This window comes from Phoca vitulina, unplaced genomic scaffold, assembly GCF_004348235.1.
Source record: "Phoca vitulina isolate PV1807 unplaced genomic scaffold, GSC_HSeal_1.0 scaffold5, whole genome shotgun sequence".
NCBI classification, from domain to species: Eukaryota; Metazoa; Chordata; class Mammalia; order Carnivora; family Phocidae; genus Phoca; species Phoca vitulina.
This window is the reverse complement of record NW_022589708.1, coordinates 28,988,712-29,013,350: the sequence shown is the minus strand read 5'-3', so window position 1 is coordinate 29,013,350 and position 24,639 is coordinate 28,988,712. Positions and strand designations below refer to the sequence as shown.

General features: G+C 37.9%; 1 non-coding gene across 1 annotated transcript; it reads left to right on the top strand.

Annotated features, from left to right (window-relative positions):
- The first annotated feature begins 628 nt into the window (after positions 1-628).
- Positions 629-731, top strand: LOC116631816. Its single transcript, XR_004299268.1, has one exon. It is a non-coding gene; the product is annotated as a U6 spliceosomal RNA (small nuclear RNA).
- Positions 732-24,639: the final 23,908 nt, after the last annotated feature.

Genomic DNA, 24,639 nt, shown 5'->3' with positions numbered 1-24,639 from the left:
TGGCATGCTTACAGGAAGATTACCCCAGTGCTGTGAAATCTTTGACTCCTCACGGAACTATTATCTCATTATTCTGATCCAAAGGAAGAACAGGCAGGCTGACAATAAAAAATTTAAAAAAATTTAAAAATTAAACTGTAGTGTAGTGCAATTTCTGTCATTTGGAGCTAATGAATGCATTTCAGTATTGAGCAGCAACCACACTAGTAATTCTTTTTGTTGTTGTTGGTGTTGTTACAGAAACACCACTGATTTGGAGCAATAAATTTTAGGGCATGGCAGACTCATATTAGTATAATAAGCTCAAACATTCATTTCACATTAAGAAAACATATAGCCAACACTAGACCATCAAGATACCTATTTTTTTTCTTCCAACAGAACCACTTGGCTTTAAAAAGGAATCCACAGTACTTGTTGTATTTAAGTCTAAAATAAACCTGAAAAGCAACCATGCGAATTGGTTCTCTCATCACCACCGCCAAAAGTGTGGCCTGATTATTAGTGGAATTATTTATTGCTATTGAATATGATGTTGTTATCATTGGTTTGATTTTTTTTTCCTATGGTCTACTCAAACAATTCTTCAAGATCTCCAAATCAGGGTGTTGGGCGGTTCAAAGAATGCTTGCTTCAGTGGCACATATACTAAAATTAGAGCAATGCAGACAATATGAGCTTGACCACTGAACAAAGATGACATGCTAATTTGTGAAGCATTCTATATTTTTTAAAAGCCTTAATCACAGCTAAAGAAGCTAACATTCATTGAGTTTTTAAAATGAGATTTTTACAATGTGACAAGTGGGGCTATAAACTCTTTACATATATCATTTCATTTACTCTTTTAAAAACCCTATGAGGTAGGTGCCTTCATTACCCTGACTTGCAGATGAGGGACCTTTGAGGAAATGCAGCTGGGATTTGAGCAAGACAGGCTCTCTCTGGAATTTGCTCTCTTAACATTAGCCGATATATATCTCCTAATGTGTTTTATAACAGTGCACATGTTTCATCTTTTTTTTTGTTTACAATAAGTCTGTGACATAAGTGGTATACAATGGTTAAGTCACGTCTTTGATGAAGTGAGGCCCAGAAAGATTGAGTAATCAGCTTAAAATCAAATAACTAGAACAAAGCCAGTCATTTTGAGTACAACGCACATTCCTTCCTTCATAACTAGGATGCCACTGACCTGCCATTTGCACAAGCACACGTCTGTGTCATTCTTCCGAACAGCTGTGATGATTTTGCCCCAATCCACACCTAGCCACACTTTCTCCCTGGGTCCTGCCGGTGACTGAGAGCACACATTTGTGAGCTGTACATATAAACTGCTCCCTTGGCCTTGTTAGCCAGCTGAACTAACTATCTGCAGAGGAAGAAAGTATTCCAAAACAGAACTAAAAAGAACAGCATGGAAGCATAGTATGCTTTCTTTTTCAGGGTGATGATACTTGCTTGGTCACTAATCACAAATTATAATGCAATTCTAATTTCAACTACATTCCTAGGAAGCAACTCCAAATCTTAATACATTGCCATTATTCCACTTATATCACAAAAAGATAAAAAGCCCACAAAGTCTTATCACATCAGTATGGGCCTGGAATGATACTAGCAATCTGAGAGTCACCCCCCTCCCCTCCACTATGTCACAAGGAGTCACTGCTAAGCTAATGCTCCTTTCATTCACACATGTTGGAAAAACTTATAGACAAAACTGTTATTTCTTTAGCTGGGCTCACATGTACGATCAGGCACTCTGGGATGATGGATGGATCCATTGCTGAGGGTAAGCAGGCAGCAGCTTGGAGCACCACGACTGGAGGGCTGGGCTTGCAGTCACTTTTGCCGCAAGATGCTTTCCCTCAGGCATTGTAGATCATTTCTGCACAAGGAGTTGCCTTGGGTGGTAGGCTGATAGGACTAACACCGGGGTTGCCATGACAGTGTGCATATAAGTAAGTGACTGGAGATAAAATTATTAACAGAAACAATAAGGAGGGCCACATCAGCCACAAGAGGTCAGGGGGAGGAAGAAAAATGATGTTTGCAAGAATTTGGGGTCTCTACCTGAGCCCAGGTAAAGGAAGCCTTGTCTTTGAGTGAAAATCAAGCCTTCTGTATCCGTGAGGCCATCCAGAGTAAAGTCAGTTTCTACAGAAATTTAAAATGTTTGTAGCCCTAGGGAACGAACACAGACCTCTGAATCAAGGACAGGCGTGGGATATAAGAATTGCTTAAATATCCAAAAAATTTAGAAGGAATTTACATAAAGCCTCCTTCTGAGGAAGGGATGATTGAGCTAAATGCTGTTTCTGGCTGTTAAGATAATAGAGCCTAAAATTACAGTCTATAAATATTAAATTTTCACAAAATGAAGAAAGGGTAAGGAGTTGTGCAAGTTGTATGAGGTTAGTATAGATAGTGGATTAAAGGCAAATTGGAATCAGACAGGGAATCAGCTTTTCTAGAACTATGAAAGATAGCCAGTGACTAAGAACAATGTTTGCCATTTACAGTGAAATCTCCCTAATTTGAAACCCAAGGAATCAAAACAATAGATTTTGAATTAGCTAAGTTTTGGTTTATTCTTTTCTTTTTAAATTAAAGAACAGCATAGAAATAACCTTGAATTACATCTTGTTTTAAATAAACCAATATTGACGTAATAAAGTCTTTACATATTATTTTAACAGGTAATCCAAATTCCCCAAAATAAAGTATCCAGCTCCATTTATTCATCCATTTGTGAGCTACTGCCTAGTATGTGCCCAAGTCTCTGGTTGAGGTCACCTCACAAGGTTAACGGTTCTCAGGGGACTAACTCATTTTCTGAAGGAAAGGCCTCTCTTATGTGGGCAGTTGAGAGGATGATGACTCAGTATAGGACTTGATGAATCTGAAAAACATTTTCTTTCTTCTTCGGACCTGACCAGTCATTGACCATAGCCATAGAAAGATAGTTTATTTACAGGAATTAGTAACAAATTCATGAAAAGAGTTCTGTGCTTCAGAAGGAAACTAGGTCCGTGTCATGGAATTGGTTATTTTCACTTCCTTTCCGAAGACTCGGTGTGGTCTGCTGACTGATAGATGAGTCTTATCCAAAGTCCAGGTCTTGGACGGGGACCTAAACAGTGGTTTTGACAGATGAACTACTCTGAGGTAACCGTAGAGCCCCCTAAGGGAACCACCACTAAAAATTGACAAGGCTGGTTCAGACTGGCTACAGAGGGGGAAAAGACAGGATCATGTTGCCTACAGAATGTTGTATGCAACAAACACATATACTTTAACCATTATTCTAGCTTAGGAGTAAAACAACGGGAGAGTTCTAAGTAAGTTAATTAGAAGACAGGCAATAAAAACCTAGGTGTCTCCAAGACCTTTGCAGTCCAGTGTCATAGCCACTAGCCACATGTGGCATTAATCACTTGAAATGTGGCTACTCCAAAATGATAAAATACACATCAATTTTAAAGATTTAGCATAAAAAAGAATCTATAATATCTCAATACTTTTTATGTTGTTTACATGTCAAGATGATGACATTTTGGTTATATAGGGTTAAATAAACTATTTTATTAAAATTAATTTTACTTGTTACCTTTCACATATTTTTAATGTGGCTGTTAGAAAATTGAACATGACACATGTGGTTCACATACGTAGCATATATCTTATTTCTCTTGGACACGGAAAATCCATGAAATATAGTGTCCCATTTTTTTCTATTTGAAAGGATTCATTTTCTTGTTAAAGTCATACTACAACCCAATGGCTTAGGCATTACCATTCTTCATTTTATAGATGAGAAAACTCAGGGGTTATGAAGTCATACTGGAACCAGGTCTGCCTCATACCCAAATCCATGCTTTGTGTCAAACTTGTTCAAGCATATCTCTTCCATACTTTGCTGAGGTGATCATTTAACTTAGACACGTGTGAGATGGACTTAGAACAACTGAATATTCTGTGAGAACTGAAGTACACAATGTATTCAACATACTTAAAACAACTACAAACAGCAACAGGCCAGGCAGAGTGTGTGGTCTGCAGTGTTTTTGGCAAACAGCTCCTCAGAGGCATTTAGGATGGACAAGAGTGGATGGACACGCAGAGTCCAGCTAGGTGTCGAGGCATCCCAAACATTCCAGGCATTTCCCCAGGCCACTCCATTTATTCCTCAAAGCAACTCTTAAAGGTGAGATAGCCTCAGAAAAGTTAAGAGATTTGTTTGCTCTCTCAGGGCTAGTGGGTCAGTAACAAAGCCAAGACAGAACTCCAGTCTGGTTTCTTTTCCCATACCACACTGCTTTGGGACCTCCTTTTAATTCAAGCCCAACTTTTTGGCAGCTGGTTTAGACTCTGTGTTACCAGCTGCTCTGTTTCCAAAACACATTCTAGTCTATGGCCCAGACTGATTGAGGGTAGGGCCTGCCTGAGAAAGAGAGGACACGGCAATAGCTCCCCTAAATGTGGGCAAGATACAGGAATCAGATTTCCCTTGCCAACACCTGTGGTGTTTATAGAGGTGGATGAAAATAATAAATCTAGTGTCCTGATGGACTACAAAGGTGAGAAACGAGGCAAATTGTTCACAATGGAATTCAAATTCCAGAGACTAGATTAAAAATAAGAGCTAAGATTTAAAGTTAAAATAGACGAAACCAGAGGAGCCAATGATCTCCTCTGGTAGTAGAGGCTTGAGGAATTCTGCAGGCGGTGGGCAGAAATCTGGTACCATATTTAATGAGGTTCCCCCGGCTGACCTGAATGAACATTCAGGATACACCTAATGAAAAATGAGTCTCAAATGAAATGGACCTTGGCTCATGCCGGTCCATATCATCCATGGTGGGCTGATCAGTACCTGTAACAGAGGTAAGACACCAGGAAGAAAGAATTTTCTATCTACGTATGTAATTGTGTAATTCTGCATTGACTATTCAGTTTTTGCTATTTCATAAGGTTCCTTAACCCTGGCCATTTCAGTTCCCAGATTTCAGGAAGTACTAGAAGGTTAATTGTGCTCTCATTGCTGCTCATGTTCCAATTGTCATGGCAATGCTCCACAGTTGATGTGACTCGGAGAGGTGTCCATCTGGCCTTCTGAATCTCTGCCTGACTTCTGAGGCCACACTGTTGATCACTCTGCTGTCACATGGCGTCTTTATATAGGAGAAGGAAATAAGGCTTTGAAGGTCGGTTGGGATCAGATTGAAGGAAGATACATTTTCCAGGATAAGGAGTTTGCCATTTATCCTCAAGGCAATGGGGGAACATAGAAATTGTATGGACACTGAAGTGGCATATCAAAGCGTGTTTTGCAGTGATTCATTTCAAGTTTCAGTGGATTTGTTTTGACTGCTCTTAACCATAGTGTGTTCCTTTATTAAAATTTAATTTACACTGTGGTTATTTCTCACATATTACCAAACGTGGTAATTTCATTGAAAGGACAAAATCAAGGAATTTTCAGATTATTCATTTATACTCCTCTTTTAGAGAAAGTTCTAAACACATAAAAGCTTTAAAGTTGCTACTGGAAGATATTAAACTAGAACTATTCATATGTCCTGTATTTTATTTTGTAAAAAAAAAAAAAGACTTTATTTTTTAGAACTGTTTTAGGGTCATATCAAAATGAAGAGGAAGTATAGATATTTCCCATACTTCCCCTACCCCCACACATGCACAGCCCCCGCTTTATCAACATCCCCCACCAGAGTAGGACATTTATTATAATTACTGAACCTACACTGATATGTCCTATATTTTCTATCAGTTGATCAAAGCACTTGTTATTTGCTTCCAAAAGTCAAAAAGATAATTGAACTAAGCCAATTCTAGTATTGAAAACTTTAGCATATTCTATGTAGATAACTTTGTCTAAGTTTGTGTTACCGTATACCATATTCAAACAATAATAGGGTGGTAAGTGAAATAGAAAGTTCTAAGATTTTATGGCAGACTTTTCTCTATAAAATTTTAAAGAAATGTCAAGCACATTAAACCAAATAACCACTGAAATGTGTACATGCAAGTCTTCCAGACTTCAAAAATATAATGTTTTTAGACAGGCTTTGTTGTGTGGTTGTTCTGAATCTTCTCGGCATTTATAACAAATATCAGGCTCAAAAAATGTCAGTTTCATTATAATAAGAGCCAACATTGACTGAGCCTATATTATGATCCAGGCTTTGTTTATTCATTCATTCATTCGTTTCACAAATATTTGCTGAGGACTTAATAGATGCTAGACCACTATTAGCAATATTCTAAATGCTAGGTATGCAGCACCGAATAAGACAGACAAATATCTTACATCATGAAACTTTTACCTAGTAGGAATGGCAAATTTGTGCATCTTGTTTGGGACTTTTTTAATATATGAGGTAGCCTTATGTGTTTTCTGCCGGTGAGAATGATAGAACTAATGATGGAGAGAGAGGATAATGGTCGATATGGGTGCCTTGATTAAGTGAGAAAGGAAGGAAATACACACACACCCCCCCACACAATTATCTGGCTCTAAAACATATGCCCTTTCCTTTCCACCATATTGTCTTAAGACACACACCCCCCACACACACACACATACATTGGCATTTTACGTATATATGTATATATACATATACATGTACTCATGTATATATACGAGTAAAGTGCCATGGAGGATAAAAACAGAATTGTTTAGCATCTTGTTCAAGAGGGAGAGTTAGTAAATTAAGCATAACTGTTTTAAACTCAAGTAAAGTAATTTTAAGCAGAGTTATAGAATGGATAAATATATAATATACACATTAGGCATTTATATGTAACACATACATTGTATATAACATATACTCATTTGAATTTATACATAATCATGTGAATATATGTGCTTTTTTAAAGTCATCAAAATCTTATAGTATGTTTATACTATCTAGAGGTGAAGATTTAAGAAAATTTCTCATTTTCCAGGTAATAAACGATAGTACTGATCTGGATCCCTTGATACCAGGAAAGCTTTTTTGCAAGATTAAATGGAATTACCATCAATAGGCCCACAGGGTGTTTGGTTTTGAATTAAAATATAGAAACCTTATTAACAAAATTTACATTCCTGCCTTAACCTTAATCTAATTTTACTGATATCATGGCCTCTAACAGACAGCAATACTATAGAATGGCACATGCCTTATAACCCATCTCTGTCATAATCAGAAGCTGATCACTCCAGAGGAAAAATAGATGCATGAATTTTAAACTGGTCATCCCATGCACATTTTTTAAAAAATTTATTACAAACCAATATTTTATATATGAAAACATTAAATGTTATATTAGTACTAAAACATTTTGTAGTACCTGGAAATTTATTCTGAAATGGAGAGTTTCCTTTTGCTCTTTGCCTAAGTACTGTTCTGTAGCTGGCTGTCGTATTTCCCAAGACCAGTGACAGCATCTTCATTCTCTAACAGAAATAATTTATCTGGACCCTCTGCCAACAAGGCCTTCACCCCAAGGAATTACTTTAATTGGCAACAGGCTTTATGAGGAGGCAGGGGGGCCTCGGTTTTTCACCTTCTCCCACAGGGAATTACTTTCACTGTCACTTACAGGAGTCTGGACAGAAAGGGTGGGGCTTCAAAGTGAAATATGGAAATAAGTTATTTTGAAACATTCTCAATGATCCATTCTTAAATTGTCCCTGCAAATTCTTCACTTATATATAAATGATCAAACAAATGAAATAATTGAAACCAGGGAGGGAGGCCATGTCATTGAGTCCAACATGCTCACTCACATGTATTTAAGTACTGCAGAACGATATGCTGATGGTCATGGCCTCAAAGTTAAGGACAATATATTCAATTCGCACTTAAATCAAATTGCTGTAGATTCCAGTGCAAAAAACATTCTCCTACAGAATATTCTTTAAGTTTCACAAATTTACCCATCTGAAGTTTTCTACAGTAGCATCAACTTAGGTTTCAGATCCAGAAAAAAGAAGATGGAAGACCATATCCTTGGCTTGTTTATTCTCTAGGAAAGAGGACAGTTTTATATACTTTACTCTCAATTTATGGCAGACAGACAATTCAACATGTTTATATTTTTCAAGTATAAAAAACCTGGAAGTGTATATATGCACTAAGAAAGAAGCAATTCTTCCTAAAGCATGAGCACCACATGACCAAATCCTTTGGAGGTAATATCATATAATGGCTGGATCTCAATGGAAAATTTGGAAGATACTTATTAAGATTAAAAAATCTAAAAATTAGGAGGTGAAGGATTCTGCCAACTTTAGTTCTGTCACAAATAGGCTTTGCCTGTAGCTGACACAGAGAGAGAGAGACAGAGAGACAGAGAGAAAGGGAGGTTACAGGAAAATTTGCTCTGGAAAGCTGGTAAGGCAACCCCAGCTTACCCTGACATTACAGAATATTCTGTCTGAGAAAAATAGAATGCAAGTCATAAATGTAAGTCACACATATCATTTTAAATGTTCAAGTGGCCATTTCTAAAAAGAAATAAAGATAAAATTAATTTTAATCAAATCTTTTAACCCAATACATCTAAAACATTATCATTTGAACATATGATCAATAAAACATTATTGAGATATTTGCTTACATTTTTTTTTTCATAGTAAGTCTTCAAAATACAGAATGCATTTACACTCACATCTCAGTTTGGACTAACCACCTTTCAAGGGCTCAGAGGCCACACGTGGCCAGTGGCTACCATTATGGATAGCAGCTTTAGAGCATGAACACACAAAAAGACTTTCTCATTTTGTTCTTAGTTTTCTTTCTTCTTTCCTTCTTTTCTTTCCTCCCTTTCCTTCTTCTCTTCCCCTCTGTTTCTCTTCCTTTCTCTCTCTCTCTCTTTCTCTCCTTCCGAGTCTGTGCATGCTCTGTACTGAGGATACAATAGTGAGGAATATAAGCCTAAACCCTAAATCATGAAAACACTGCCTTCTTTCAAAAAAAAAATTAAAAGTACCATTCAAAGAAAAAAAATTAAAAGTACGATTCAAAGATAAATAAAAGAGTATACATTAGTTGTTAAAATTCAGACACAAATATGGCGACAAGCTTTCTGGCAACCGGGAGAAAGTGGCAAGCATTATCAGTTACACAATTCACAGTATACATGGTCCAGAGTCATGAAGATAAACTCAAACCAGTTTCTTCAGAGGAGAACAATTCTCTTCTGACTTCATCAATCTAAAGTCTTACAAACAAGCCAAAGTAGGAATACAAAATGGTAGACTGCTCTGTAAAGGGTGCATGTGGTACTTTTTCAGAATAACTTGGAGAAATAAGACTGCAGATCTTCAGCTCCATAACGTGCAACAAACCACTACCGTTTAATACTCCCTGATGACCTTACATGATACCCATGGAAAACACCGATCTTTGTAAAATGACTTGGATCCTGGAAAAAAAATTATTTAATGAAACTGTTAGTATTGTATTATTAATACGTACCTATCATTCAATTCAAATTCCTGAACAGTTGGTTGGCCTTCTTTGTTATAGATACAAAAGCCAGGAGCCTTTCACCTAGAATGGTAACAGTAGTATCACAGAGCTAAAACCAAGACTTGTGAACATAAGATCGTGAAAATCCATTAAAAACTTAATACATCAAAAACTAATGATGTGTTGTGTGGTGACTAACATAACATAATAAAATAAAATTTAAAAAAATAAATAAAAAATAAAAGACAAAAAAACTTAATACAAAAGAAACACACTGTGTTTTTTATCATCAATAAACAAATAGAGAGAACAAATTTCACTGAAACATCACCAAGCCCACAAAGTATGAAGAACCCACAAAAAGATAAGTGCCTTGGATTGAGGTTCTTTAAGAACTGAAATTCACTTTTTTTATGTGACACAAAGGGGGAGATTCATGTGGGCTTGATTTTTAAAAAGTCCTGAAAATATTTTTTGCCACATCATTTGTTTATGCTAAAGGAATATCATTTTAAATAGAATATTTAAATTTCCAAACAAATTGTATTAACATTGACATCTCTGATCAGCTAACTGAGGTTAAATACGCACCTGCCTCAAAATGCAGAGTTACCTTGGGAGCAGGATTGTGCTTCCCTTTAATATGGAAAGGTCTCAAATAGGTAATCCTCTCAATCTTGAGAGGGACAACTTTAAGATTTTAATAAATCCTAAGGTCCACAAAACGTGGCCAGTCACGTCAAGCTCCCCTGCCATCCTCCCTTCATTCAAGCACACACAATAGATAATGGCTTACTGTACATTGACTGTAGTTTCATCTAAAGGTGAGAGGGACAAGAGAAAAGAATTTGGTGCATTATATAGTTTTTAAAAAGGGTATTGATATCATGCCACCATTATGTTCACCAGAAGACAACTAAAATATCAAGGGTCCCTCAAGGCTAAATGAAATGGCTAAAGATGTATTTATTGATTTCTAAAGAAATACTGCCAAGACACTGGAATAATAACCTACCACCCTCATAATTGAAAGGGCCCTGGCTCTCTCTAATGCAGACAGAACTCCAGAATACACAATGATGTTAAAACTATCGCATGATACGTTATGGAACATGCTTGAATTGGGGAGGGAGGAGAAAAATCATTCAGACATTTAACTTGAACCAAATCTATTCTTTACCTTTTCTCTTATTGTTGATCTCTTATTCATTTCTCTTAAAACAAAAATTGTAATTAATTCCTTTGAAATCCAGTGTGGAGCTGTAATCACCATCCATCATCTTAGGTTGACATACAATGCATTTATGCGCTGAAAGCTTTCTAAATATACATGCAAGATGGGGATATAGAAACTCATATACATAGGAAAATCACCACCCACCCTTTGGGGAATTAGAAATTTTTTTTCTCAAATATGAGGAACATGCGCAATGACATATTCTTTTTTCTTTTTCGTTGACAATTGTCTCCCTTTTCTGTAGATCCTAATGGTGAAATAATGGATCCTGCCAACCATTATGAGCTTCGACCCATCTGGGGACCCATAACTTTTATTGTGGTCCATTATCTGGCCATTAGAGGCCACAAGTGTCCTCAGCACAATTGTGCAACATTGTGCTGAGGGAAAGGTGTGGAAACTGTGGAGGCAGCAGGTTTTTCTAGTATCTGAAGCCATGGAAACTCCAAAACCTCTTATATTGAGACCATTCATTTTCCTTATGCTGAAAATTTTATAGTGTATGCCTCTTGGATAAAGTTTCCTTATCCAGCCCTGCCAGAAAACCAAATATTCCACCCAGTACTGGCATGAAACATCCTTGCTTTCTTTTTCTAGGAGTGAGCAGTCCTGATGCTAAGAAGGTTGGTTATATCTATTTAGCTCAGAAAACAGTACTCTCTGATTGTAGAGAATATTTACTCCTACTAATCATACCATAGGTGGAGAAGTGACAAAGGGGATGCCTGGGGCTTCTCGAGAGCAGCGCCAACCACACATGGTCTGCCTAAAGGAGGAAGACTGCTGCAAAGATAGGAGACACGCAAGCAACAGGAAGTGAAGCCTCCTGTCTATGTGAGTCTCCTTACTGAAAGAAAGCAAGTACATCATTTCCGTTCCTGCCCCCAATGTCATCATTACTTTCTATTTGTGTTACCCCTTTAATCACAACCACACACTTTGATTAACTTACAAACAAGCGTAGTTCAAGATGGTGCATGGGTTTGCTGCCAACTGTGGCCCATCTTGCATCCAGAGGGGAGGGAGGGCAGATATTGTATTTCTTGGGCCTGATGTAGAGGGTGTGGAGCCCAGAAGAGGGCAAGTGCTTCATAAGTAATATAGTAAATGCTTCCCAATTCCCTTGTCATCCAGCTCCCAATCCTCTCATCATTTTGAAAAGCTTTATGGCTGGTTATCCCCACCTTAATTCTTACATCAGACTCTACATCCTCCATTAGTAGGAGCAATGGTGGGAAGTCTTTAGGTTAAGCTGTCTCTACAGCACCCTGACCTGAGGGCAAAGAGACCATTACTGAAGGTGCTCTAATGGTTTTCTCTTGATGTCTATGAGTCTAAAAGTCGGGAACCTTAATTAGGAAAGGCCAACAGATCACTCCAAAGAATTCCCCTAAGTGGGTAATTTGTGTGTTTACTGCCAAACACCATCTATACAGCAATGGCTATTCAACAATATTTAATCAACAATGTTTACTAGGCACTTACTATGTGCAATACCTTGTTTTACATGTCAGGAGTACTGTGTTAAATAAGACAGATGACAACGCCTACTCCCCAGGTGTTTTCTTCTAGTGAAGAAAAGCAGAAAAATATAAATATAAATAATCAGACAAGAAAATATCAAATAATTGCTATGAAAAGAATAGAAATATCCTGTTGGTGACTGGCCAACATATATTAGGTGGATAGGAAAGGCCCATCTCTGAGATGCTGACATTTACTCTAAGAAGTAAGCTGTCATGGAAGATCTGGAAGTGGACATGGAAGGAAGGAAGGAAGCTGGAGCAAAGGCCCCAGGACTTCACAGGTATAATGTCCTCGAGGAATGGAGAGAAGCGCAGTGTGGCCAGAAAGGAGAGACCAGACATGGAGGCTGAGGAGGAACAATTAGTGAAGTGGGAAGAGAGGGGGTGGGGTGATGCCAAAAGAGGGTAGCCAGGAGGGCAGATGCCGAACACCTGAGTATAACAAAAATCCTTGAAAGTTTTCAAGCAAGGTTGAGATATTTTTGTAATTATATTCTAAAAAGAGTATTAAGTAAGTTTAATTACACTTAAGTATTAAAAAAGCCTTGAAAGTTTTCAAGCAAGGTTGAAATATTTTTGTAATTATATTCTAAAAAGAGTATTCAAGCCACCTCATGGAAGATTACTTATGTGGATGGGGAAGGAGTTAAGAGTGGCATAAAGAGGATAAAAAAGTTGTGATACACACACCACACACACACACACCACACACACACACTGGAATATTACTTGGCCATAAAAAAGAATGAGGTCTTGCCATTTGCAATGACATGGGTAGAGCTAGAGAGTATTATGCTAAGTGAAACAAGTCAGTGAGAAAAAGACAAATACCATATGATTTTTCTCACATATGGAATTTGAGAAACAGAACAATGAACAAAGGAAAAAAGAGAGACCAAAACCAGACTCTTAAATACAGAGAACAAACTGGTGGTTACCAGGGGAGAGGTGGGGTGGAAGGGATGAGTGAAACAGGTGAAGGGGATTAAGAGTCCACTCATCGTGATGAGCACTGAGTCATGTATAGAATTGTGGAACCGCTGTATTGTATACCTGAAACTAATATAATGCTGTATGTTCATTATACTTGAAATAAAAATAATAACAATTTAAAAAAACAAGAAGAGTGGCATAAGGAGTCAGTTAAGAGAGCATTACAATACTCCAGGCACTGTTAAATTCATCCTGGCTTGAACTGGGGTAGAAGTGATAACGAGGGAAAGAAATGTAGAGGTTCAGGATATACTTGAGCTATAGAATAGAAAGAACTTGTCAAGGCTTTAGTAGAGGATATGGTAAAAGAAACAATAAACCAGGTATGATTCATCTCTAACAACTTGGTAAACAGTTCACGGAGCTGAGGGGAAGCTTGGGGGTGTGAACCGGGTGCTCTTTAGGACCATGTGAAGTCTGAGTTGCCTCTTAGACATTCTCTTGAAGATGTCAAGTACTCATATGGAAAGATGATGCTGCAGAGAGAATAGGGCTTCAAACAGATCTGGGCTTTAAAGGTATAAAAAGAAGAGATTCTGGGGCCAAATCCTTGATCTTTCCAACTTTCGGAGTAGAAGGAACCAGAAAGGGAGGCTAAGAAGGAGTGATTGATGGAGTAGGAAGGAAGCTAGGGGTATAGGGTATCACAGTAGAAGATAACCAGGAGCTCCCCATGTGTGTTTCAAGCTTAGATGCCTGCAATTAAGGCATTATTTATGTGCCCCACCGACCTACGCACAGAATTCTCTGGTTTTGTGTATTATTCTTAGATGTGGCAGTAAGCACATTGACAAATCCATTCGTTTTAAGTATCACACATCTGGCCTGGCTCCTTTTTCTTCTTCAGTAAACGTCGAAGTAAAGAGCTTTTTGAATAAGGGCTTTCCCAAATGGCGTGTTTCCCCAACACAAGTCACTGAAGTTTGGGGATGAAGGCATATTTGTCGTGGCTGTCAGCCCTTTCTTCATTTCAGACTCAGTTGTTCTATCACCACGCAGTGTCAGTCGAGTGTACAAATCTGTTAGGCAAACGCACGTGCTGCCTAGCGAAACACCAACACCATTACAGCAATTACATTTAGTGAGAGCATTATTAAGAAAAGGAATGCCCTGATGCCTTGGCTTCTATACAACTACACACACATAAGATTCTACTTATACATTTGGTGTATACATTACATACATTACATGACTTATACATTTGGTGTATAACCTTTCTATGGTTCTGTGCAATTCTTGCCTGTGTTGTTTATGCGTAATTATTACTGCTTGGTGCTAAAGATGTTTACTAGAGAATATTCCCGCCTTTCTTTAAGAGGGTACACTGGAACATCTGGTCCTCTCATATTTTAATGTCATATTTATTAAACTGGATTATTCACAACCACCAGAGTGACTTTTTCTGCTTGATCATGATCATGTTCTCATGGCTAAAGCTCTTCACTGTCTTTTCATTGCCTGGGGGACCAAGTCCCAATCCTACTACGTGGTATATAAAGCCCTTCCCGACTTGGCCTTTGGCTACTTTTACAGTCTTTTCTATGACCAGACAACCTAACATCCTATGTCCTAGATCTGAATATCTTCTGTTGCTATTTGTGACTACATAAAGATGCAGATGCTTCCCTCTGTCTCATACTATAACCCCTTTACTCGACACTACTCCTTCTGCTTGGAATGCCTTTTCCTTTCCCTCAGCATCCCCTGCCCCAGATAATTCCCAATTTTATACTTTGTACTCTGTGATCTATGACTTATACCTTATTTATCTCTGTCTTCTCAGAACCTTGAACAGTTCCTGGCCTATAACATACACTGCAATCTATACATAACATTAAAATGAGCTGACATTCAGTGTCATGTCCTCCATGAAGCTTTTGCTAAACCTCCTTTCTCCTGAAATGAATCAACCCCTTCATCCCTGTGTCCCCACTATACCCCATTCATAAGCCAGCAGACTACCTCCAATACTTAATCACATTGCTGTCTTCTCTATTAGTCTATAAATTCCTTTAAGGATTCTGTTTTATGCATTTTCTCCTGTGTCTAGGATAAGCTCTGGAATAAGGTACCACAGAAGACACAAAATAAAGAAGTTATCATTTGGCAAGGACATCAGTTTCGGATATGAGGCATTGTAAAAGAGAATTTTCAACTGCCTCTAACCATGTGACTTAAAATATGCCCTCAAGGACCATTCTTATATTGTCTCTTCTATTTGGCATAACAGCATAAAAAAGAGGCTGCGACAATGCTATATTCATTCAGCCAAGTTTATTGATCACTTTTTCTGTATAAGATGTGACCTCTGAATCCAAAGTGATCGCAGTTCAAAGAGCGGGATGTGTACACAAACCATCACCATACAAGGAATCATGTTAAAAATACTCTTTAAGGGCTAGAAAAGTTCAGAAGAAGTAAACCAAAAGGATTTCACCCTGGTTGGACCATGGCAGGCTCAGAACAAAGGTGGCTTCTGAGTGTGATTTAGAAAGGACAGTGAAAGTTTTAAAGACAATAAGAAAATGTGGAAAGCATTTCAGAAGGAAAAACACAATCACTAGCAATGACATGGGAGAAGGAAATTGGAACTTGAAAAGAGAAAATAGTCATCAATAGCATTGGCAAGGTTTTAAACCAGGAATTGAGCATAAATCAGTTATGTATAAACATAAACCCAAACTCCATGTGTGGAGGTTTTAGGTCAGTAAGTCTGGATAGAGCTAATACTACATCTCTTGAAAAGGTCCCCCCGGTGATTCCGAGTCCAATCACTGGCAGAGGGCATGACAGGCAAATTGGGGCTACAATTTGGAGAGGGAGTGGCCAGTGTGGCCAGGAGTCAACTCTTAAAATAAAGATTTGGGACTTTAAATTGGGAACCATCATTCCTCCAGAAATTTAAACTCTAACTAGATTTAGGGAGATGGGACTTTATAAGATGAACATTACCACTCTTAGGATGAAGTGCCCCAATGAGAGATACAAACTAAGAATGCTAAAGAAATTCAGACAAGAACTGATTTCGTTAGGAAAGACTTGATGAGAAGATCATGACTGAGCCCTGACATTAAGTCTGGGATGGCACATGCACGATCGCAACTGATAACGCCTCAGCCTATACTAGACATCCTTAGGCATGGCTGTCTTTCTCACTGAGCCCAGACTGAGCCTCAGAATCTTTCTCAACACGGCACTAACCCACTCCAATTGATCAGATTTGACCTGCAGGCTAAAATTCTTTGCCATTCCCGATATAAATAAGCAGAAAAGAAAGCCAAACGCATTTTGGGCAGTAGTAAGAAATGTAAGTCAGAGTGGAGGCAATCAAGTTCACAGTATGTTTTCAGGCTAGATAATAGGAATCACATAGGAGAGAAATAGGAGGGACATTTTGGAATGGTAGGCACAGGTTAGATTCTTAAGGGCTCCAATATTTTTATGCTGATTTCTGATTACTTGAGTGCTATTATTCAATAGCATAGTAGTATAATGCTCTATTTGCACACTCATCTCTATTCTTTATTTCCTAGACTATAATTTAAGCTGTGTGTGAAGAAAAAAAATATACTGTCTTCTTGAGCCTTCAGCCTCATATTTCTGTGTTCTGTCTCTTCCTACAAAGATGCCACTCACCCATGCAGTGTCTCTAGGTATCTTTTCCCTTCCCTGAAGCCCTATTCCCACACAATTAAAATTTCTCTGGCCAGAGGTAAGAGCAAACTCACACTAAAATGTAAATGACTGATATGATTGAAAGCCCCAGCATTCTCTGTTTCAAGGGCACTGGACTTTTTAAATAGAGGACCGGAGGCTTTAAGCTAAGCAGAATTTCTCAACCATGGCACTACTACATTTTGAACCAGATAAGTCTTTGCAGTGGGGGACTGTCTCATACACTGGAGGATATTTATCAGTACCCTTGGCCCTCTACCCATCAGATGTCAGTAGCAACCCTCAGTCATGACAATCAAAAATGGCTCCAGACATTATCAGATATCCCCAGTGGGGACAAAATCATCCCTAGCTGAGAATCACTGAGCTAAATAAATAGATCTCATAATATGAAATTTCTTCTATTTGAATACTCCTACAATCTCTTTACTAAGCAACTAATAAAGCTGACCCTGACTATTATAGACCAACAAGTCTGATTGGCTGTCAAACTAGCAACAGCCAAGGAAGCTTTAAAAACTCAGTGGCTTTCTTTTTGAAAGTGTTTCTTGGTATCAATTCAAATAGAAACAAACGTAAATTGACATTTGTACTGACATTCCATGCATTATCATTAGGTTAACATCTGGGAAGACAAGTTTTGCAAAACATTTTGGTAAAAGATACTTTGTGTAAATAAAGACAAATAGAGGGTTAAGGGGAAAACATGAGGATTTTGTCAGTATCTCCCCTGAGCCATAAGTGGTCTGACATTCTGGTTTGACAAAGGTGAGGCTAATATCAAATATATTTCAACATGTGTTGGGAAGTATTTCCCATGCTTTTGAACATCAGACAATCAATATATTGGCTGCTTTACAAGAAGCAAAATATATACACTAAAAAACTCTTTTTCCAATTCCTACTATTCTCTTTTTATATTTTTAACATCATAACACACATTCCCAATGGTTAATTAGTAGAATGAGACACATGTCAGAGGAAATAACAATTTCACTGGTGGCACTAGAATTTCATGCCGGTGAATACCAAAATTTCTTTACATCAGACATCTCTAAAAGGTAACAACCCCATGTCTAAAATAGTTTTCACCTCTTAGCTACACTTAGCAGTATCTTAATTCTACCCTATATTCTCTGAGTATTATAATGGAAATATTCAACAGCCTTTTATGACATTATACAAGTATTTTTGTAAGTTAGTCTATATTATGAGTGTACCATAACATCTCTGACTAGTGGATATAACGTACCTTAAACTCACAGTTTTCTAATCATGCCAAAACAGTAAGTAAGAATTATAGCAGATTTCAATCTTTAAGCTAAGTATTTGGGATTTTAAAGTGGTAGCCATTGGTCCTTCAGATGCTTGAAATCTAGTCAGAGAGATTAGATACCATCAGAAAAACATTACCACACTTTGGGGTAAGTACCAAATGAAAGATACAAACTATGTATGCTAAGGAAAGTCTAATTATTTCCTAGAAGGGGCTAAGGATTATGGATTAGAATATTATGGGCTAAGTATTCTTTAGTATGGGCTAAGATCACAGATTAAAGAAAAACTTGACTACTATCCAGACTTCATCAACAAACAGTACTCCATGGTGGTTAAAAGCCTTGACTCTCTAAGGCCAGAGAGCCTGAGTTCAAATCCTACTTCCACCCTTACTAGCTGTGTGGTTTGAGACAAACTGCTCAAACTCTCTGGGCCTTCATTTTCTTATCAGCACACTCAGTATAAATAGAGCCTCTCTCAGAAGGCTTACGTGAGGGGATAGAGGGGCCTATGAGTCAATCCAAACGATGTGCTCAGAACGATGACCGGCACAAAGCAAATACTACAGACGCATTTGCTGCTTTTACACGTTAAAAAGAAAACAGTGTCTGCGAGGCAGACCAGCAGAATGGCTGGGAATGCTCGCTGAGTCCGAACGCTTACTAGCTGTGGGACTTTGGACAAGTCCTAGGACCTTTCCGAGCCTCCGTTTTCTCATCTATATGATGGAGGTAAGGAACCGTACCTACTTTTTCGGGTTATTTGAGACATAAACACAATAATGCATGTGAACATTAAGTGCATGGCAATCTGCCAGTCATACTACTGAATAAAGGGAACTCATGCAAAAAAAGGGTACAAAGCATTTGTCATCCACAGTCATTTTGACAAATGGTTACGTAGTTCCTCCCTCGTGCCAGGCAGCTGCAGATAAAAACACGAGCAAGACATAGCGTTCTACAGGAGCCTGGGCTCTGGCGGGAGTTGCCAAGGTTCTATCAAGTTCTCTGAAATTTGAGAGAGACAATAATTTTCACAAATTTATTGAGAGCTCTATAGTATCTAATCTAACAATAATACCCAATCTGTTTATGGTTGTCCTTTGGCTTGTCTTCACTCTTCTGTTCATTTATTCGTGCAACTGATCTTTATTGAACAGCTGCTCTGGGCCAGTCATGGTGCTGGATCAAGACATACAATAGTGGCTAGAACAAGCATAAGCCTTGAAACAGGGAAATTAAGATCCTGGAGAATACGTGACCGAATGAATGCATACAGGCATACTAAGAGACTATTGGAAGAAAAGGAGAACATTCGCAGAAAGGATGAGTTTGGTTAGTCATCCATGAATAGCAGCGTATTAAGAGAAGAGAGAATGAAGAAAACACTGTTTCTGTCCTTGATAACTTTGGAAACAATACAGTAATTGTTGAGATGGTTCATTAAAGTATGGCAATTCTAGAACGAAGCTACTTAAACAGCATTCAGTCATGACTCTGCAAACGTATCGTGTGGGAGTCCGAAAAGTTGAATTCTAGTTCTGTGTTAAGAAAGCCTGACTAGGAGTCCTGATACCTGACTTCTGATACCGACCCCACCGTTAATTGTCTGTGTAACCTTGGACATGCCCATGGCCTCTGTATACATCTTTGTTTCCGCCTCCTTCCCATGGGGATAGCGACACTTGTCCCTTCTATTTCACAGGGCTGTGATAAAGGCTCACGGTGGGTGAGATGCAGAACTGTCTTTAAAACACAGTACACATGAAAGGCATCAGGGCATCTTAATCTAAAAAAAAAAAATCATAATAAGGGATCCACTAAGAGAAGGCAGAAGTATTACTTTTTTAAAGACAAGTAATTTTTTAACATTCCATTAGAAGTGTTGGTTGTTCACGATCTAAATAAGACTCTGACTGGTGATGGTTCTGGGCGCTGTGGCCAGGCCAGCACCGGGAATCCCTTCCCGAGCCAGGCAGGGTTAGTGATCTTTAATGCCGAAGGCAGTGTGGCGTCCTAGCGGCAGCGAGGGGCCGGCTTCCATGGCGCCCAGCTCCCCGAGCCATCTCCTTTCCCTCTCTTCTCTGAATGTTGAATGATCTGGGATGAAAAACTAACAAGCGCCTGTCAAATCCGAAGCCTCAGCTTTTCTGACAGAAGGTCCACTGGACTTTCTTATCAAGGGAGCCTTTATAAGGAAACTGGAACTCTCTGTCTCTCAGAAAGGACACAGAGCTCATCAGAATCTCTGGACCCTTGACTTAGAGGGCATGCTGTCTCCGAAGGTCTTTTGATCACGGGGCTTTTTTATTCAGATTTGACTTCACATTATGGCTAATCAATACCTCGCAACTGTCCAAGCCCCCAGTCAGACGCATGTCTCTCCATCAGGCAGGGAGGCCTCCTAATTGAGGAAAAGTCAGAGACCTAGGTTCCAAGCCCTCAGGCCATCGTCCGGCGCACCCTCTCTCCTTTCATAGCATTCTAGAGATGGCGGAAATAAAACTTAGAGACATGACAGGCAGAGCCAAGGAGGATCAATTCCTGTCACTTGCCACCAGTGTTTACTGCTTCCCCAGGTCTTCAGAGAGTGTTTTTCTTTCGTAGCTTAGGGGGACTTAACCTTTTAAAAATGGGAAGATGGTTTCTTCATGAATTTTAAATTATTTTATCTCATATGTCTACTATTGTTGATTAGATTAAAATGATTATTTGCTTTCTTCCCCCCAAATACCAAATTTTGTTGAGTCATAGCTGGGGGAAATGTAAATTGTACTACTGGTATTTGCAGCGACGCAATGAAGGGGACACGGCTTGTATAATAATGCGTCTATGAGAATTAGCTCATTCTCAGGACCCCAGTGTTGAACAGGACGTAGAGACAAGTCTCTAGTCTCAAATTTGCCACTGATATTAGCAAACTATTCACTTACCTAAAATTTATTAAAGGAGGTAAAACATCTTGGTGAAAATTTAAAATATATGGCCATTAATTATGTCCACTTATTTCTTCCTATCTAAATACCATATACATAAACGTCTGCAGAAGTAAGGATTTTTTTTTCGTTTCTCATCGATTGTTTAAGTATCCTTCAAGCATGACTAATTTCTCTATAACTAAGCCAATAAGAAGACAATACAATTTTGAGAACATGATGAGACATTTACATAAAAATTCCTGGATTGGCAATAAAAGTCTATGATTTTATTGCCTTTGTTCATGATCAGTAAACATCTTTTTTAATACTAATACTCTTGGTTCATGACAGCCTTTAGAAATATGTAAAGGTCTTTCTCTTCAACCCCAAAACTACTGCTACCAAAGAGCAAAACATTTAGTCATTCAGCCAACCAATATGTGCTACAACTTCAACTGACCTGGGTTAACTCTTTCCCATTCCCTCCGCCATACGCTTGCATACATACGTAATTGACTAAATTTGGGGAGTTTTGGGTAAGTACAGGTTCCGTTCCTTAATATTATCCTGAAAAGAAATTTTTACTCGCACTAACAACTTGCCTTTTAAAAGACAGACTTTGAGGCTGAATGAAATTAACTAGAATGTTTAAGGAATTAAATATCTCTATTTTGAGGTTCAGTGATTAAATAAAGTTATGCTTCCCCCTTAAGATTTTTAGCCATGAAATCTTTCTAAACCATACCACATATTCCTGCCTTAGTTAGGACAGTGTGCTGAATGGACTCTATTTTTCTTTGTTGAATCATGAAAGACTTCAAAGTCCTTTGGGCTTTGGGAATCATTATTTTTAACATCAGTTCTCCCTGAACAAAAATGTGGGTATAAAGTTCCAGAAAATTTAGTATTATGGATATCAAATCCCCAGGACATATTCTGGAAGTTGTTTTGTTTTTATTAAACCTCTGCTATCCATCTATTTTCTTTCCATGTGCCTCTTTCTCCCAGGCAAAAAAAAAAAAAAAGTGAGTTGAGTGAAGTCTCTGGTTAACTAGGTACTCATCAATCTAGACTTCTCCTGTGCTATGTGTCTACACCAACATTTGTATGAGATGAGCAATTTTTATAAGTTGAAAAAATATATAGAACCAAACTAACTTCAAAGAAACCTGACTGTATGTTGAACAAAACACCTTCTGGGGAATGAAATGCTCACCAGCATAAGAGAGCTGACCTGTGTGCCCTGTTCCAGTGATTCATAGAATATACCCATACTTAATAAAAACTCTTCTTCTTGAAATCCTGGTATAGGTCATTGCTTTCTCTGGGTTTAGAAAAAAAATCTGTATATTTTAACTCAGGTACCTATCATTCCTCTGTTAACAGAAACTTTAGTGTTCCTTAATTTTTGAAATTGTTGTATTGCTAAAAGGAGTTCAACGCTTTTGGTAATGAAGTATAATCTCAATAGGGTAACACTCGCCCTTCACTGCAATGTGTGTGATTTTTGCTATCTGGTCTCCTACTTAGCTCTAGAATTTGGAAGACTGCATTGTATTTGGGGGCTCTAATTATACCTGTCTATCTTTTCAATAAGATTCCATTAATTACATTCCATTCTTTCCGCTTTGATATCTCATTAAAATCTTATAAATGATCATGCGATGACCTTGAAGGCTATGCATAATACATGAAAGTAAACCTGCAGTAAAATGTATTCTTTCACTCCTGACTGCCTACATCCCGTGCTTCTTTTCTTCTCCCAAGTGACTCCAATTGGGAGAATTTTGCTAACTGAGCCAAGGTATGCAGGGATGCGCACATCTCCCAGCTCTGGTATCTTTCTTAGTCATGACAGCTGCAATATGTTAATGGCTTCTGTTTGGATGTGATGGCCCGGTTACTACTTAGGGCACTATGCTAATTAACATAGGATGGCAACAACAGGTGCAAATGTCATTTTACATCAACATCATGAACATGCAAAGCTAGCTAGCAGCCCAGAAGCAAGCCAAGAAAATGTTAACTTGAGTCAGCAGCCTTGCAATCTCTGAACAGATCTTCTTTAATGCCCATGATTAAAGGATTCACTGTTGCTTTTTTTCCCTGCAAGAATGGTATTTCTGAATATATGAGGATGTCTTCATAAGCTTTTAAAAGTTATGATTCAACAAAATGCACTTCTATGGCAGATCAAGTAAAATGCACGAGGTCTGTATTTATGAAGGTTTCCTTATTGAATAAAAGTCCTACTGAGCCACATTTATTGCACTGAAATGGACATGGTTTTGCACAGAGTGAAATCCTATCAGTTGGCATGGGGTGATTTTCCCAGTGGATTTTATGCATTTTATTTATTTGTATGTTTATTTGGAGATTGGTTCTTTTGAGTCATGTTTTTCTTACATTTTAACGTAATGAAATTGAATAAAAGTAAAACAAATTTCTCTTAGTTAAGGTGCTGCAATTTAATGATGAAGTGGGATCTTTCTTTACCTCACAAAAGGGAAAATTCATCTACTGACATCTTAAATCAGTAACAATCGTTCATTCTCTAAAACATAATTCATCATAATTTAGACCAAATGATTTAGCTTAATTTTAATAAGGATAACTAAGGATCACTAATTTACTGTACAAATTGTCCCCAAAAAGATTTGCTTGCTTTATTTTCTTTAACAATTTGAGTTCTGTAAGATTTATATTTATGACACAATCCAACATTGGAGATAAAAAAAGGAAAAAGATAAAGAAATCCTGATGATAACACAGACATACCTTATGGGTTGAACTGGCTCCTTTTGTCCATTCCTCACGAGCTGTGGAACCTTGGCCACATCACTTTCTCTCTGAGCCTCAGTTTCCTTATCTATAAATTGAGGATGTTGAAAATACTTCAGGTGCTATGGGATGGCAATTGGGATTCTGAATTGAATTCAATTCAGAAAAATTTGCATTTTGGTTGTATCCCTGGAGAAGCAGTACTGAGTATCCTGTAATTATCTTTACATGTCAATGGCACATAAGCTTTGGAGCTGCCCAAGGCTGGGCTTATGTCAGATTTCCCTTTTTATTTCCAATACCTAGCACAGTGCTGGGGCATAATAGGTTTCAAAAAATACACTGTGCATGGATTTATAAATAATATGTCAGTGGTTCTCAAGTCTTTTCATCCCAGAACCCAAAGGGCTTTTGTTTATATTGATATTTATAATATTGGAAATTAAAACAGAAATTTTAAAAATATTAATTTATTAAGTCATTTAAAACAATAATAATAAACCCATTATATGGTAACATAAGTAAATATTTTTCTTTAAAAAACGGTATTTTCCAAAGCAAAAAAATATTGTGAGAGAATAGCTTTTTTTTTTTTTTTTTAATTTCAAATCTCCTTAACATCTGTCTTAATGGAAGAAAGCTAGATTCTCATGTCTGCTTCCTCGGACCTGTTGTTTGGGGACATCACAAATGTTTGGGGACATCACAAATGTTTCAGGACATTTATAAAGCAGAACCCAGAAGACT